A 13,048-nucleotide genomic window follows, 5' to 3' on the forward strand; every position below is an offset into this window, starting at 1 on the left:
GTAAATTTCTCATTCATCTTGACGAAGACAATCTATAAATCGTTATACTTCATGAAAACATGAACTTTTGAACAATATTGTGTATAGCTTAAAAGAACATTATTATTATCTGACAGAATATTGATAACATATTAAGCTTGGTTCTCACTAGAACGCAATGCAAAGACGTAAGAGCAACCCAAGTGTGATTTGACCAATCACGAAGCGATGGATTATTCGAACTGTCGTTAACCATTGGTTACAGCTCGCGTGCGTTGCATCTATGCCCTTGCGTTGCGGCGTCCCAGTGGGCAACCGAGTTTTAACATTTGGTACGTTACTGCTGCTGTCTAAGCGCAATACCGAACCACTGAGTATCTATATGGTTCCCATTGGAGACCTAAAGTCGTAAGCGCACCGTTAGCATTATTTACCAGTCACGACGTGTGGATCATCGAGCTGCCGTATGTTATTGGTCAGCAGTTCACTGAAGTTTGGTTCCCACTAGCGACGCAACCTACGCAACGTAAGAAAATGCCCTTCAAATAATTGTGTTTGCTCCCGCCTGCGTGAAATCAAACCTGCGTCGTCGGTTCCCACTTGTGATTACGCAATACATCAATTTGCGTCAATACGTCGCTGCGTTGCGTTCTAGTGGGAACCACGCTTTAATATTTAAATGAATGAGATCAGTGGTAACATAAGATCGTTCACACCAAATTTGATTCCAAGAATTCGTACCTGATTCGGACTCCGAATTCGGTGCCATTTTGGTTGTTGCTGAAATTGTACGATTTTGTTTCTTTTGATCAATCAACAGTGAGAATGAATGACCGAATTCGTGCTCGAAAGCGCGCTCAACGCTCACAATATTCACCTCCGGGTGGATGTGAAAGCAGCCTTTAAAACAAATTCCATTAGCAGCATTATTTTGTTTTTAAAGTTTAAAGGACGCCCTTCTGTTTCACTGCTGTTTAAAAGTTCCATAGGCTTATTTTAATGTTTATATTTTGCAATAAGGTGTTAGTCACAGTCTTTCTTATCTCCCTTAACCCGGAATACAATGAAACATTAATGTACATTTATCTAAAATATAATATTATCGATTTATCATTGTCAACACAATTGAAATACAATAAAGTAACAAATCCAACAATCTGAGTCGATAGTAAGTGCTGTGATAACACTTACAATACATAATATTGACAACAGTTATGTTAATTGTGTTTATATAACACCATTATGGGAATATAACAAAAGTATATGTCAACATTATGTTCTCTTTGATAAGATAAAGGTAGTACAAACACTATATCAATGTATAATGTATTGCGAACCCTATAACACATTACATTAATTATATGCTACTTGTGGATGGAGAATTCTAACAATAGCTCACTACCCAGACGTGAACTATTATAATAATACTTGAGATTTATGAATGCATCATTTATTGACTTTCATAAGCTAAATAATGTACATGACATTATAAATTAAACCAGTTAAGAAAAAACACAATGTTCAGGTAGATGAATGGACACTTGATGCTTTACATAAACATTGCAAAGTTCAGCAGAATTTCACTATAGAGGGCAGCAAGACGCAAAGATGCATGCTGCTTATGACGTATTATACACGAATAAGTAAATTCTTGTGATTTTATTGGACGATATTGGGTCACATGGTATAAAAATAAACGTGATGTAGCACACTCGAGCGTGCGTTGTCGTTATGCAAATCGAGTACTGCAGCACTGCAATAAATTTCGTTCTACGCGTTCTTTTGTTTTACACCCAGCCGTGAGAGAGGAAAACATAGGCGCGGCTGATCACGTTCGATCAACCTGCAGCGTGGGCCGTCTGCTATTGTTCTATTCCGCGTTCAATGGGACTTGGTCTATAGCCTCTGGTTAAAAGTATGTGTGTTATAACAATATATATGTTTTTAAAATGGTAGAAAATTAATAATCCCATCATTAAATTATTTGTATACAATTTCACTCAAACATTTATTATTTGTACAATATTAGAACGTACCGTAATATAAATAACTAGGATGAAGTTGGTTTTCCAATTCAAATTTAATAATCAGTACTATGTAACGTAGGCCTACATATTGTATTCTCCATTTTTATTGGACACAATGTAACTGCATTACGTGTAACCTTGATTATTTAGGTACCGTATACGTATTTGTATTTAATTACAGTACTACGTGTGAGTTAGTATGAACATTATAAGTATTCATCCATTAAACGCAAGGCATGACAGATCGAGAAAAATAATCATTTCCATTCGTTACTAAAATATTGGTATGCCTTATGGTTTGCAGCCTTACACGATGGCAAATCTGTGAAATGAAACGGCCTACATTTGAAAATTAGGATTTGAAAGGAAGCGTGCTCTTAATGCGTTCTAATCCATAATGATACATTTTAAACACGAACATGCAACAACTGATAATGATAAGACGAACTAATACATGAAATAAAGAGTGAAAGTTGGCCTTACTCTTAATTTTATCTATTTTTCTATAGTAAAAGTGTGAACATTGCATAAATAAAATTAGTTATGATGACGCTGAGCAAAGTGTTAGTCTTAGTTGCATGTGATTAATTAATAACAAGGTTACGTCATACACAGATAAAAAAAACTTTACACGTTCACGGTATCTAATGTTATTGCATACTACCGGGGGATATGTGTATGTTCTTGTAATTAAATTCTGAAGTTAACCTGTTGTTGTTGTTTACTCATTGTATAAACGGTATTGCTATACATCTTTATGTAAGTGGATGTAATATACTTCTGTACTGCCAACTTACACCAAATTCTCTCTACATAAAGTTATTTTCAAAATAATGTATGTTTGTTGTGCGTTTTATTTTTTAATAATCGGGTACTGTTTAGTTTATAAGCGGCTATAATTATGCAAGCGGCTATAGTGTTTTAGATTAGATAAACGTACCAGAATATACAGCATTATAATACTAGGACACAATATAGAAATTAAATGTTCACAATCATTGGTTACAATTAGCAATTAAGATTTTCAAAAGCAAATATTTAAAGATGAGACTAGAAAATCTGGAGCCTTATTAATGTAGATTGACTAAAGTAGAGGCTTATAAACACGTATAAATGAGGATCGCAACTGCAATTACTGCGGTGGATTACGATAGATGACGAATACTCGGAGGTGCTCGGTGGCTTTGAATAAACATTGGCCTGCTTTGTATATCCGATGTTATATTTGATTTATTTGCAAGTGGTACATTGGTCAAAGTGTCTCACAAACTCACCATTACAAAAATAACTAACGAAAACAGGCTTATGTTTCTAACTGTGTTTGTTTTAGAGACATTACAGTCCACTATGCTTTAACTACAGAATATGTTTTTATGACATCTTGAGGGATGGCACCACGAAGGAAGACACAAGTCTAATAATAATAATAATAATCCAATAAACACTTAACTATGTTTTGTTCGTGTCAAAACGCAAAACATATTGCATGGATTAGACCAATCCAGGACTTCTGAGAACCGGAGGTGCGCTAATGATGAGAGGGATCGGGTCGCCTTAATGTAAAGCGTGGTTCCCACTAGAACGCAACGCAGTGACATATTGACGCAAAGTGATGTATTGCGTAATCACAAGTGGGAACCGACGACGCAACAGTGCTGCAAAATCGCAGGTTTGATTTCACGCAGGCGGAGGCAAACACAATTATTGTAAGGGCATGTTCTTACGTTGCGTAGGTTGCGTTACGTTGCGTCGCTAGTTACCAATCTTTATAGAAAAAAGTGCGCGCAGCGTTGATTTTACCATTTTTAAGATGCGCTTACATTATTTTCTATTATCAACAATGAAGTGATAATTAGTCATACTTTTTATTTTGGTTATGAAAGGCTAAAGTGCGAACATATCTCCCACCAACTTCTGATTAATTTGCAATCGCAGGCATCAAGTTCTCTGTGGTTCATTGACTATTTTTAAATAACAGTAGGCATCGGTAAACGGTAAGCCGCGAATACTGTACCGGTAAGAATTTAATTTAGCTGGCTTTTTATGAAGTTGTACATTAATTGCCAATTATCGACAAATCTTGTTAATTACAAAACTGAAAGCGATGTAAGTACCGATACATGTATTAAATGAAGTTAAATTCCTTCCGATTACACGAAGTTTTACTAATTTGTTGACGGCATCAACGTTGAATCTCAATAATATTCGCAATACTGTACTTCAATCATGCTGCTGTTTCTCTCTACATTCATAAACCGGTGTTGTTATGGTTTGGTTGGTCTACGTCAATATATGTCCCGCTTAAGCAACCAATATTCGAATAAGTAGGTGGTATACACAAGTCATGTAAATAAGGGATATTATACAAAGATCAACCGATGAAGCATCGATATGGTGGTTGATCATATCCTAATCCAGGGAAAACAGTGTTTCCGGTATGTCAAGGTATAGTCCTACCTGAAATGTTGTTCCAGATTACATGTTTATCTTAGATAAAGGCCAGTGAACAATTTACACGCGAAGCGCTACGCGTCAAGCGTCAAACTGAACCTATTTTTTCGGCGACGAACCATTTCAGTGGGGACATAACGTCGGATGAGACGTGTAGGTGTCTTAATATATTATGTTTAACTTCAATGCGGTGAATTCGAAGGAATTAGCGCGTGTGAATTCGCTTGAGTTGCTCATTAGGCAACTGTTTCAAGCTTCGCGCGACTCGCTTCTTCGATGTGAAGCTTGCCGCGTGTCGCTTCGCGTGTACATTATCAATGTGCACCCCCGGCGGCCTTTATCGCTATATACGCGCTTATGTGAAAATCACACACTTTCTTTTTCATTCCTTCCAACATCATTCCGAATACGCCTATTTGTTGTGCACCAGAATAGACCTACATTAAATCATGGTTATCTGTGCTAATTGTTACATTTAATAGTGAACTATCACAGGCAAGGAACAATGATGTAGTATAATATAACAAATTTCACAATGAAGAATTCACATAAAATATGACGTACTTGTAACGCTATATCGTGGATGCATTTTGTTTATATATTTCATATATACACATCTGGGGTAAACATGATTGTTGATTTGAATTGTATAACAACGCAAAGTGGACGTTGGAACTGTATTCTGAGTACCGCGACTTGTGATGAGTTCATTTTCTGTCGGTTTCTTCAGATAATTACCTCAATAACACTTAGACTAGCCAATATAGCAACGCCACTGTTAATGTTAGCAACTATTACATCAAAGTAGCAATCGCATGCCGGTAGATGTAACAGCTGCGCAAAAAAAAATTATTATCATTATCTGTCATAATCATATACTACTGTAGTTATTATCATGCCATTAAAAATGTTCACAAAACATAACTTAAACGATAGGGTCGACGAAATACATAATCAAGTGTGTGTGAAAGCCGTTTTCTCACGTTACGCTTAGATGCGCCTGTGCAAAATGATATTTAACAATAATAATTATTTGTACAGTCTGATTATTTTTTGTAAATTAAATGTATCAAATTATAAAAACTAATGGAGGTGAAGGTAAAAGAAAACATAAATCAATTTAGTCTATTGATAGAGCATTTGAAATAAATCTACTGCCCATGCGCAGTCTATACGACTATTTTCACTCGCAGTGTAATAATTAAAGCTACATTTGTTCAATTTCTGTTTTTAATGTCGTAAGTATAATTTTCTTAATGAAACATGAGTCGCTATAATAATAATATAAGTAAACGCCTCCCCTCAATAAACGCCTCCCGCGCATAAATTTCCCCTAAAAACCCTCTTGACCAATAAACGCCCCTCGAGTAAATACATTATACAGTATACAAGAAGTTTTGAGTTAATTTTGACCTGTTTTAAGAGTGTATTCCGCATGTTCTTGAACGAGTGTGGCAATCATGTATTTACTTATAAAAAAGCTTAGGACAAAGCAAACCAGAATGATTTAGCCTGAGACCAATCAGTAATTGAATGCATTCTTTCCCGTTTGTCTTGAGTGTATTTTTAAGAGCAGATAAATTAATTACGCAGTAAAAACACAAAAGTAAACCACATTTCAAACTAGACATAAACGATGCATTCATATTATAAATTAACTTTTACTTACACAATTTTAATTCAATTTTTACAGTCAGTCAATTTTTAAAAAGATAGCAGCCGAGCAGAATTTTAAAAAAAAATAACAATTCGCCAGTTGTTAGATTGTGCTTGTTTAAAAATAATAAGAAACAGGAATAAATATAAAAAAAAAGTCAAAGAAGAACAGAAGAAGGAAAAAAGTAAGAAGATTAAAAAAATAAAAAGGTAAAAAAAAAGAAAATAAAAACTGAGAAAAAAAATGGCAAAAGAAAAGAAGGGAAGACAAAGAAAAACAAGGAGGCAGATAGAAGAAGAGTAGAAAAAGAAAACAAAAACAGAACAGAAAGATAAGAAAACAAAAAGAAAATGAATACAAATATGAAGAAAAATAAGTAGAACACATGGAAGAAGCAAAGTAATTATTAGGATTATGTCGTCATAATCATTAACGCGGCTGTACAAGCTATTGTTGATTAAAAACTATTTATAGGAAATTGATGAAAAAGAAATGAATGTGTGGACCTTAACATCTAAATGATTGAATGAAGGAAGAGAAGTAGACCATCTTTAAAGCTAGTTGAACAGTGTATTTTAACCTGGACTCGTCACTGGATGACTGTCAACAGACAGTTAGAATCTACCTAGAGACAGTTGCAGAATAAAGTGTTTAAAGTATTTATACTACTGTAGGTATACTTGAATTGAATTAGTAACATTTACTAAAATTGTCCGATATATCCAAGCTTTACTTTACGGTATATAATGTTTTCATTTCATAGTTAATGTACAGTCTAACAACAACTGGTGTGTGTATGCTTTTGGTCTATTAGAAAGTCAGAAGTGATTGAATAATTGCGTTCTTAAAGTGACGTGTTTGTAAAATGTAATATCATCAGTAAGGTTAATTGTTTTCTTTTAATTTCAAAGATCACTCACGGAATTAGATCTTAGTAAAAAGAATAACACAATTCATCGATGTCACCTTTCACGCATCGATCGTATCTTGAAAGTTAAGAATGTTAAACAGAACGTCTTAATTTCATGACAAATATCTTCAAAAACCGTAAATTATCATTCTGAATTTTTAGCTTTTTAAGGAAATTTCAGCAACGGTTATATTCTTTATTTTGCCAAAAACCTTATTTCACTTTTATCTTAAACCTTCATATCTATGTTTATTTTTTTACACGTAATGTTGCTTTCATCATGCATGTAATGTTGAAGAGGAGGTTGACGACGCGCTTACAAAACACAAAACAACATTACTACTAACAAAATTATATTTGCCTTATATATAAAATCAAATTAACGTATGAGTTTCGATAGCGATTATTTTGCCATAACTTGAAACGTGATTGAATACACGTTGTTATGTAATTGAATGTTTAACTAATATATCCCTAGGTAATAACAATGATAAAAACAAGCGAAAGATCAAAGAAAATCAAATTATCAATGTAACACTGCCACAAGTTGTTAACCCATGATTGCACAGTAAAACTTGAACAAACGGTTTTTTTTTGTAATTATTCAAACACGTAAGACAACGTTACATCATGTTGTGGTTTAATGGTTATTTCTATTTCGATAATATCTATCAAATGAATATAGTTAACTTGTTATAGTCAATATGGAAATAGATTGATCCATTTTCAAGGATATAAGGACATGCATTCCTTCGTGGCTGCAATAATTGTGTTTTCCATACATTTGGAATACATACTTTTGTTCCCGTCCGTACATTTGTTTTTCTTTACTTCTGGTCTCATACTTAATGACTTTCATACTGTTGGTATGCCTTCCTTAACATTCTCCATAGGTCCACCTCTGTCATCAATACTTCTATCCTTATACTTCAGTTCTCCATACGTCTGAATCAATACTTTTATCTATACTTCTGTTCTCCATGTCATCCATACTTCTATATACTTCTGTTCTCCATGTCATCCATACTTCTATCTCTATACATCTGTTCTCCATAATTATGTCTGTCATACATACTTCTGACTAATACTTCTGTTCTCCATGCGTCTTTCATCCATACTTCTTCCTTCCATACTTCACATACTTATATATCTACTTCTGTTCTCCATACGTCTGTCATATATACTTCTGCCTTCCATACTTCTATATCTACTTCTGTTCTCCATACTTCTGTCATCTATACTTCTGCCTTCCATACTTCTATATCTATTTCTGTTTTCCATACTTCTGTCATCCATAATTCTGCCTTCCATACTTCTATATCTACTTCTGTTCTCCATACTTCTGTCATCTATTCTACTGCCTTCCATACTTCTATATCTACTTCTGTTCTCCATACTTCTGTCTTCTATACTTCTGCTTTCCATACTTCTATATCTACTTCTGCTTTCCATACTTCTATATCTACTTCTGTTCTCCATACTTCTGTCATCCATAATTCTGCCTTCCATACTTCTATATCTACTTCTGTTCTCCATACTTCTGTCTTCTATACTTCTGCCTTTCATACTTCTACATCTACTTCTGTTCTCCATACTTCTGTCATCCATAATTCTGCCTTCCATATACTTCTATATCTACTTATGTTCGCCATCTTCTGTCGTCCATACTTCTATCTCCATACACTACTACATCTAATTCTGTTCTCCATACTTCTGCCTTCCATACTTCTATACAATTCTGTTTTCCAATACTTCTATCTTTATACGTCTATACCGGTACTCCATATTTCTGTCTTCCGTACTTATTTTCAATGTTTCCGTCTTCCATACTTATGCCTTCAATACTTCTGCCCTCCATACTTATTTCTTTCAACTTCTTCTGTTAATTGGCTGTCATCCATAATTCACATGAATAATCAACAAGAAAATATTTTTGCGTACGCGCATAAATAAGTGAACATGTACAATAACTACATTGTCGCAGGCGCATGTCTCGTTTACTTGAAAGGTTACTAAAAAAAGAATGTGCAAAATGGTTTTATTTAACGAAATAAAAAAAAAAGAAACACTAATATCGATACAAAGTTGGCGCACATACATAATAATATAATACGCACTGTCTGAAAGCCGTTTATCAACGTCTGAACGCGCATAAACAAACTCCGTATCAGTTTTATCAACACTTAATCACGCGGCTACGAAGGCCATGCTAGTTCAATCAACGTACGGTAGGTCGACGTTTAAAACAACGCGCATACTCAAAACCCGTATCAGTTTGAACGCCTGCGTATGAAAGATGCGTCAGTTTCATCAACATTAATTATTAAATGTACAGTACGTGCGTCACTGTTGTTTTTATATATTTTGTTGTTGTTTTCACTGACTAGTTTACGCTTAATCTCTTAACAATACGCTTACTTTTTCCAGTTCAGAATATATTTTAAATCATGTTACATTTTGATAATAATTATGTTATTTAATGGAATTTTACACAATTTAAATCTTTAGATTCACGTAATGTGTTTTCATCCGCCATTGATATTTTAAAAGGCTTATATAGGTCGCCATTGAAACTAAATGTCTAGCCCTTTCTCATTTAATGTTTTCTTTTGAATACATTAATACATAATGGTAGTGATAATGCACTGACTTATTGTAAGGGTGGTATTATGTCTATCTGTATTATCCCGTAGGCAGCCAAAGAGATCAAATGTAATGTATACATTTTCATTCCCATATTTATGACAGCACATTAATGTATACACACGTTTATTTAGAATATTTATCTCACTAGCGTGACGTCAGGCTTAGTTGGTGCTTGGAAATCTTAAATTAAGCAACGAAACTGCCTCATTAAAAAAAAACAATGTTCGCAGAATGACTTTCCGACAAGAGAGCTTCGTTATCACGTTGTGCGTCCTGAAAACAATTTCTCGATATTTCTGATATACATGTATAATATTTTATTTTTATCTATAGTTATCTTAATTGAATTACAACTTTATCCATTTGTTGTATTTTGGTCAAATACTCAATCAATCATGAAATACTATACAACGAACTAAATCTTTATAAATATACGTAGAACATTTTCATATAGATTAAATCTAATATTAGCGTCTGAAGTTGACACTTCATATTAATTTTCATGGTGAATGGACTCAATATCATCCGAGTCAATACAATCTCATCTTTTTTTTCTATGTGTATCTTATTTTCTACTTCCGTTTAGAAAAGCTACATTACCTGTATTGGCTCGTTCTTTGAATGGAACTTTGAGCCGTTGGTCATTTTTATAAATGTTATAACAATTCCATGACGAACTGAACAGTCCAACACCAATTTAAAACGTGACCATGCATACCCTTTCATCCTATCGCTTACGAAAAAATCGGAGTTTTGTATAGTGTGCACTGTATTGGCTCGTCCTTTGAATTGAAGAAAGACAAGACCAATTTGTCTTACAGAGACGTTAAACTGGGATATAATTTACTGTAATCAATTTACAGCATGATCGTGTAATCAAACGGAAAGGGCGAAAGCCACAACAATTAGTAGAATTTAAACAATTAAGAGATTACTGTCTCAGTTTAAACGACCGTATATAGATGAGGCGATATATTACAAATGTGCCATTTATTCTAATTATTTCGAACACTTCCAAGTGAAAGTGCAAATTTCTCAGTAAATGAATTATATAAGGAGGTTGTCGTGTAGCATTGTATAAACATATAGAACCATAAATCATTGCAATATAAAATGTTACAACAATTTCAATTAATATCCTCTAGTTGGTACATTCAACATAGAAGGAAACAACAACTCTTAACAATATAATATGTTCGATTTCATTACATTCAAGTAGACGTAATATGTACATGTGTAATTTACAATTAGATGTATTTATAATTTACATTATTGGAGTGTAAACGTGATGAATTCTCATAAAGTAGCGTCGGGGATTGGTTATTTTTGCGGCTCGTGAACTTGTGAAGATTTACGATAGTATATTTGCAAACATTTACAAACTACAGCTCACTGCTGTGGTAAGTGCAGAACCTGTCAACATATAACAAGATAGTATAATAACCTTTTAATGAGACAACATTATACTTAACAAACAACTAAAACATAACTTATTTGTATAAACCATGTACCACACATGCATGCAATTCCTACCGGCTGAATACAATTCTTGTCTGCTTCATCAAAATCTCTCTTTTAAGGTTTGTAACATCCCATTGCCTGAAACCTCTCGACAACACTGTCCAATATGTTGCAAGTTAGGAATGAGAGATTACATTTCATTCGACGCGTTTTTGCTGCATAATTCAGTATGTTATGTTAAACAACTTTAACTTGTTAGGTGTATTCATCATATAATTACTAAGATGTGAAGATCAACCTCTTAGTCCGAGGGCATTATGCACAACGTTATATTTATGCATACAAATCAGAAGAGGTTTCATAAGCTGCCGTTGAAGCTGTTTTTGCTCTTGCTCTATGAAGAAACTTCCACAAACATGTCAGCAAATGTTTTAAGCGTTAAGCTCTATATTCGTTATAATTGCGATATGAATACATCTCAGGACGGTTTTTAACAACTTCACATCCGTGCTCGAGTATCTTGGGACATTTTCATAGCCTTTAGTGTCATTCCGTACTCTTCCTTTTTTTAAGGATCAGAAGAAAGTGTACCACAAAGTCGTATTCCAGCTCCAAAGAGCATTTCAGAACACGTTTCGTAACATGAAACGTCAGAATATTTCTCTATGAAAGATACCAGGATTTTCGGCACATATTTTCATTCTGGCACAATTTTAAGTAAACAAAAAATGCAAGACTAGTATGTTATTGTCAAGTGGGCATCAATACCAATACAAATGTCTTGAAAAGAATATGATAAAAGACACATGATGGTAGCATAGGCTTAGATTATTTGTGATGTTTGTGTTGGTATAGTTAGGATAATTTTGTGTTGCATCATATTATATAGTGAGAATCAAGCTTAACCCATTGTACGTTGGATCCCAACGACTGAGTCTAACGAAAGTGAGTTAACCAATCACAAACAACAATTACGCATCATCGCGTCGTGATTGGTAAAATTACTCGCGTTGCGCTTACGTCCGTGCGCTGTGTCTAGTGGTAACCAATGGCCGTATTCACCAATCACAATTAAGTGAGATATTTTCCTTAAATATAGTAATTCACTTAACTCAATAAATATTTAGGAATTTTATTCACTTTGATAGAAGTTTTATCTAAATCGTAGGGTGTTCCCTTAGCTTAAGGGTGAATGATGAATACAGCCACAAACTCTAACTATTGAACCTAAAGACGTAGGCATGCAGTAGGAACCATGCCAAAGTTAGCAAATGAGAGACTTCCCACAATTAAGGAAGTCGTTCTGTACTTGATCTATGCATTTCAAGGCTGTTTATAGTTTTAATGTTTGACAAAATATCTAAAAATAGTATTAAACAAACTTGTTACAATGATTGCCATATGTCTTATAGCCTAATGGAGGAAAGTTTCGACGATAATTTCAACGCTAACGAGCGGTAATCAAATTAACTCGGCTCCAGCAAAGTTAAACTGTTTTCTTGCTCATATTAATTACTTTCGTTCCATCAGATTTTATAGCTGATAATAGAATATCAAATATTAATAAAATTATAGTGTAGTTTCGAGTTTCAATGAAAACAAGCGTAAGTAAAATGGGTGATGAGTGATAACTTCTAACACAGCTATAGCAAGACAATTATTGTATTATACTACACAAGTATGTTTCAGAACGCGTGGGTAATTTCGGTAAATCTAGAATAGTTAATTCTAAGACTTTAGTAAAGTCTAAGTTAGTGTTCTTATCAGGTTCTACATTTATTTTAAATTCAGCGTAAGTTCTTAAACTTGTGACAAAAATTGACCTGCAACTAAGTAAAGTGTATGGTAAATCGGCAACAATACATCAACAAATTAACACGTCCACTTAATATTTTAATCGTTAAAATATTATGTATT

At 33.9% G+C, this 13,048-nt stretch overlaps 1 protein-coding gene across 2 annotated transcripts in view; it reads right to left on the reverse strand.

The window, feature by feature from the left end:
* LOC144840695 (vasoactive intestinal polypeptide receptor 1-like) overlaps window positions 1-13,048 on the reverse strand; it is an 85,085-nt gene that overhangs the window by 71,281 nt on the left and 756 nt on the right. The window lies entirely within an intron of this gene.

This window comes from Antedon bifida, chromosome 4 (genome assembly GCF_963402885.1).
Source record: "Antedon bifida chromosome 4, ecAntBifi1.1, whole genome shotgun sequence".
In the NCBI taxonomy this organism is placed as follows: domain Eukaryota; kingdom Metazoa; phylum Echinodermata; class Crinoidea; order Comatulida; family Antedonidae; genus Antedon; species Antedon bifida.